Genomic DNA, 6,234 nt, shown 5'->3' with positions numbered 1-6,234 from the left:
ACACACGCTCCTATCCCTCATTACCTGTCATGTACCCTGCAGAGACTATTCCTAGGATGGCTCATAATAAGATGGGCTAATTAGCTTTGGTTCTTAGGGAATCCATTTGCCCATTACTGTAACACATGCTGAGACATGTGTGTGTGTGTGTGTGTGTGTGTATAATGTCAGGCTGGGTCATTGATAACTGCAAACATTCTCAGTTTTGCTTTGAGCCGAGGACACAGGGAATATATTGATGATGTGCACTTTTAGACGACAGGCATTAAAGGGCCATTTCAACCACTTAATATCATTTTATTCTCTGTATGCCTTCATTCACTTACAGTGAATACAATCCATTGAGAGCTTTCTTTATCATGTCTCCCATATTTGCTGTTTTCTCTGAGATTATTCCATTCACAGACCTCTACAGAAATGTCTCAATGCCTTATGATCCATATAAATTATAGAACTGCTGCAGTGTTTAATTAGAAAGCATTCATGGCAAAGAAGCTGCACTGATACAATGATATTCATAACAACCTCCCAAAGTCACCTCTCCATCAATCTTCCATGGTGTTGTTACAAAGTCACTGTTGTGATACATCTAGAGAAGAGCAATAATGACAAAAATGGATGGGTCATTATTTATACCAGCCCTCTTACTTCCCCCATAAGTGTGAGAACGTTGATGACAGGACTCAGTGCTGATCATGTCCTCTTGGCACCAGAACCTGATGCGAACACCATGTGCGTGAGCAGGAAACTTCACTCCAAGAATAGCTGGCTGACATGTCGTCGAGTCTCCCAGAGAAGCTGAGAACCAACCAGAAAGGAGCAGAATGTGGAGTTTGGCACATCCAAGTGTGACAAAGCTCGAGAGGGGGTTTCATAACCTCACGAGACACAATGAGCGGAAGTGGCATGGCTGAATCAGGCTGTGCAGTGTTTACAAGAAGCAGTAACCTCTCCTAACCCGCATGTTGAGATTTGTTTACAGGGATAAGTTGCCTGCAGAATTGAAAGACGAGTCATAGTTTAAGATAGTGAAAATATGGTTCAGAATTTCAGACATACAGATTATAATTACGTCCTGTCTGTTTTTCCTAAAATATATGACAGCTTCATAGTCAAGGCTGCCACTGAGGTCTTGCCTTTGTATTTCGGGTGATGTACGAGTAGTATAATGAAATATTTTGATAGTGAATGATTAAAGAAGTTACTACTAAGTGTGTGACAACATTATAGAAAGGATCCCTCCAGAGTTTGGCCTTTTTTAAAAGAGTAAGATCCTTTTTGTTTAACCAGAAACAGCTCTGAAATTGCCAAAGCCACCAGGCTCCATCTAAATAAACAATCATTTTATCCTTGTAAAACACATTTCATTCAACGTCAGCAGAAACAATGTAAAACTCACAAAAAGCTTCTTGGTGGTTCCAACAGCAATCACCAGCTCTGGTTTGGTCTAAATAAACCCTTAATTCACCCTGTTTGTTGTAAAATATGCTGACTGTACAGTTTTACTCTACTTCTCCAATGTGCGACCTCCCTCCCTTTTATATTGAATTTGGTGAGTTAAAAGTATATTTCAACCAAACCAGAGTTGATGATTGTTGGAAGACTGGAGAGACAGACCAATTTTGTGAGTCTTATTTTGTTTCTGTCGACTTTTACTGAAGGGTGTTTAACAATTGTGATAAAATTACTGTTCTTTTTAATGGGGTCTGGTGGCTTTTGTGATGACAATTTCAGTGCTGTTTCTGGTTAAACAAAAAGGATCATACTCTTTAACAAAAAGGTCGAGTACTGCAGGGATCCTTTTCATGATGCTGTCAGACAATCTCAGCCTGTTAATGGCAAAAAAAACCCAAACACTTTTAGTAGGTGTGCATTGATGGTGCAAATATGTCCAGAGTGGTTACATCGCGGCCTGTTCTGTAACTTCTGGCTGAATCCTCTCACTCAAAATAGGACCAGTTCCAAAAATGTGTGTATCTACCAAAAAAAAAGGTAGAAAAAAAATGAAAAATTGGGGCCATGCTGAGTTACTCTTTAATGCTCTGACTGTCGTTTGGGTTGGTTGGTGGTGACATTTTGGTCCAGACTGAAATATCTCAACAACTTTTGGATGGACTGATGAAATGTACAGACAGTCATGATTCAAAATGAATCCTAACAACTTGAGTGTCATGATCCTGGGTTTTGTTTATGTTCTGGTATCTTGTGGACTTCATGTTTGATCTGTTTCCTGTTTTATTTTGAGGAATTCTCTCCTCATGTGTCATGTCTGGTTTTACTTCCTGTCTTTGTGTGTTTTCTTGCCTGTTTTCTGTCACACCTGTCCATTAGTCCCTCCCTGTTCCCAGAGTCTTCCCTTCACACCTGTTCTGTATTAGTCTTGTTTGTTCCATTCTCGTGTTCTCCACCACACCCTTGTTGTTAGCCAATCCCCATTTCCCTCCTTTTGCCTGTGTCCTCCTACTCCAGCTGTGTCTTGTTCTTGTGATTAGTTTCTGTGTATATTAACCTGTGTGTTTCCCTTTGTTCTATGTCAGTTTGTCTGTCTTCATCCCAGTGTTCTTGATGTCATTTCCTGCCCTGTTTTTTTCCTATTCCCTTAGCCTGTTTTGGATGTTTTTATCAGCTTTATTGAAGTCCACATTTTGTTAAACATTCATCCTGCCTGCTGCTCTGCATTTGAGTCCTTCCTGAACTGATTCATGACATGACATGACTGTTCTCTGGTGCCACCATCATATCTAAATCTTAGTATGCCCTATACTTTGGTTTATGATCAAACACCTTCAAAACAGCATTCCCACCAGCCTTAACCTTGTGTTCAGGACTAATCAACTACTGTTTGCATGCTAAAACATTAATTGGTTCCTCATTATAACACTTAATCCATGAAATTGCTTGTATTTTTAGACCCTGCATTAGGTCATTAAGTCCTACAGCAACAACTCTCCTGGAGATCTTTCTAATCTTCAACAGGCAGAAGCTGCGGTGACATTTCCTTTTAACCAATGCATCATATTTACGTGTGAAATCATTACATATGCAGTGAGGTACTCAAACAACCAACCATTTACAACTCTGTGGAGGCAACCTGCAAACAGCTTGTGAAGCACAGTTACTGCACGGCATTATTCACACAAGGACATTTCAGCACATCCTAAAATACACATCCTCGTCAACGGGTCTGCCGCACGTGTAAATCCAAGTGTGACACTGATGAAGTTATGGTTTACTGCACAAATAGACACTGTGGTTTAATTTTGTTTTTGTACAATGCTACATTATTATTATCAGTACTGATCAAGTTCAGCTCTGCAACAATATGAAACAAAAACAAGTTTCAGATGAATAAATTTAATCTAAAGATACAATAGACAGCTTCTTCACAGCCTGCACTCGATTCCATTGAAGAAGTCCAGTCATATCAATGTCTGTTTGGTGAGACTTTTCTGTCACAATCAGACCTTAAAACAAACCTGCAGGTAATTACATGTTGAGTTATCATATTCCCTGCACGAGGAAGTTAATGGATTTCTTAAAAAAAAAATGCATGAAAATGATCAGAGCAGGTTATAAAAACAAAACTGCAAACTGTTTCTGGAAAGTTTGACCACAATCCTCCAGACAGAAATGTCTGCTGGGATGGAATGTACTTTCTGATATGATCTGTTAAACAATTCAAATTTATATTTTACAGGCTTTCTCATCTGGTGGCAGGTAAACAAGAGGAAATACTTCAAGGCCGGTACAAGAGGAGGAGGTGGCGTCTTTAAAAATACACATAACAGATTCTGTTAAAGAGGAGAGCTCTTATATTGTTTGTAAACAGGATTAATAATCATAAGAAAGAAAATCCTTAAAAAGAACCAGCAACTGTGAGCCATGAAATTGCACAACTTCACAATGCCTCTCCGAAACCCCTCATTTGGAATAATTAACCCCCATTGCTCCAGTCCTTTGTCCTATCCTCCTCCTTCGCTCCGTCTTCCTCTCTCATCTTTTCACGCCCTCCTTCCACTGCGATGGTCCGGCAGCTGAGAGAGGAAATTATAATGTTCTCTCTCCGTCTCTCATTCCCTCTTTCACACTTACTGTAGCTTCTCTGGCTTCCTGGCACCACTGTCGTGCATTTGGCTTTTTCTGCTGACATGATTCACAGTAACCACACACACACACCACATGGACATACATGCACAAATGCAACACTGACTCATATTCTGGTTGTCTGGCTCTCTGACTAACTCGGGGGATTGTCTTGGGCACTCTCCTGGTGGTGAGCTATCGTGTGGGAGCGGACAACCTCGGCTCATATGGGGTCTCAAGTTTCTTCTTGATACCTCCTTAATACAACGAGACAATTCATAAAGCACCCTGCACAGTTCCATTAGAGCTTGACAAACTCCAATTGCTCATAAAGACCGTACATGGTTACGGTAAGACCTGTAAAAAAGTGGGATTATCCAATTTCACATTTTTATAAATTCATGTTGCACTTGTCTGAGATTACTTCTGAAATCAGAGATTCACTACACCAGTCTTTGGGGTCGCCCTGATGTACATTTTTTGGTTGTTCTTGTTCCCTAAAATTCTCACAATCCAGCTGATCCACAGCCTGTCGACTAGGCCTATTTCAGAAGTTTATCGGGTACAAGGACAGGAGGTATAAACGCTAAGTCCTATGTGACTGAACTGCCTCAGGATACATTTATATGCATAGATTTCTTTGGCAGTAATACCCAAACCTTTATACCTTCTAACCTATGGAAGCACAAGGTAAACAACCTGTATATCTATATTTACACACCACAATCACCCTGACAGTTATCACATACATCTCTACACTTCATTCATTCTGCGGCGCTTTCTCTGATGCATGACTCTTTAACAATAAATGCATCATCAGCCCCTGAATACTTGTCATCCAGATGATGCTTTTTGATGATGCTGAAAATTGTAGAGAGCTTGTTTATCACAAGTTGCCAAAAGGCAGTGCTGTCAAAATAACACATTCACAGTTCTTTGGTAACCGGACAAAACAGGCCTCACAAAACAAAAAAGCTCAGCTGATTATTCTTTACACCATTACACCAGCTATAAGTCTAATTTCAGAGGATGTAGCTGAGTTTTGGGGGAGGGAATCCCTTCTGGTCTCTGGCAGAAACTGAGCTGGATGTGTAGACTCACTCACTCCCTGGGACTGTGTTGGTGTTTGCATTCCTGTCAGAGTGAGGAGGCTGCAGTCTGGCGCCTGCCTCCTTCGTCCTGCAATATAACTTCAAGGACATCACATCACTGGGGAGCCTGGAGGGAGGCAGCGTGATGTATCACTACAGCGGGCATCACACCTATCCCATCTGAGGTCGGTGAGATGCCTCATATTTCACTGGAAAAGCTTAAGTGTCATAATGTTGTTTATTTCCTAAAGAATGGCTTATCGACGTGTTAATATATATGACCGTGTCTTTGTTTTCTTGGCTGACTCGTATGTATTCTCTTGGAAAAGTGAATTTCAACAGGTACATCCTCCAGTATATTTATCATTTAAATAATAGTTTGACATTTTGGAGAATAGGGTATACATCTTTTGCTGATAGTTAGCTCAGTGAGAAGACTGATTACACTTTTAAGGTTGTTTGCTACCTTTCAGCCAGCAGGTTAGCTTAGCTTTACTGTACTTCTTACGAAAAGAGAAGAGAAACACAAAAGCTGAATAACAGAAAATGGAAAGTTCTAGCAGGAAACTAAAAGACAGGTCAACACTTGTGAAATAATAATATTACCTGCTGGCTGTCTTGTCAAAAGTTAGGTAACAAGATTGACACCAATATTTAGTCCAAATATGTCTACAGCCAGGAGACAGTTACCTTAGCATAAAGGGATAGTTTTAATTTTTTGAAGTGGGGTTGTATGATGCACTTATCTATAAACAATATTTTACATAAAGTAGATATCAGTCGGCAGACCTCTAGTTTGAAGAAGCAGGCTGGAATCCAACATGGAAGTCAAGAAATCTACTAATGTGGAGGGGTCAGAAATAAAATGTATTTAAGCCAACTAAAAAAAGCCACACCTGAAAAAAAATCAACATCAGTTTAAGTGTACACTAGGTTAAGAATATTTTCATTGCTTTACCCTATTGTCCGAAGGTGATTTCCATTCGGCAAATGAAGTCGTTACATAGCTCTCTTTAAAGCCAGACTCCATTACGAAAAACTGTGATTTAACGTCGCAGGA

The sequence above is a fragment of the Epinephelus lanceolatus genome, chromosome 15, assembly GCF_041903045.1.
Source record: "Epinephelus lanceolatus isolate andai-2023 chromosome 15, ASM4190304v1, whole genome shotgun sequence".
NCBI classification, from domain to species: Eukaryota; Metazoa; Chordata; class Actinopteri; order Perciformes; family Serranidae; genus Epinephelus; species Epinephelus lanceolatus.
Note: the sequence above shows the minus strand (reverse complement) of the source record.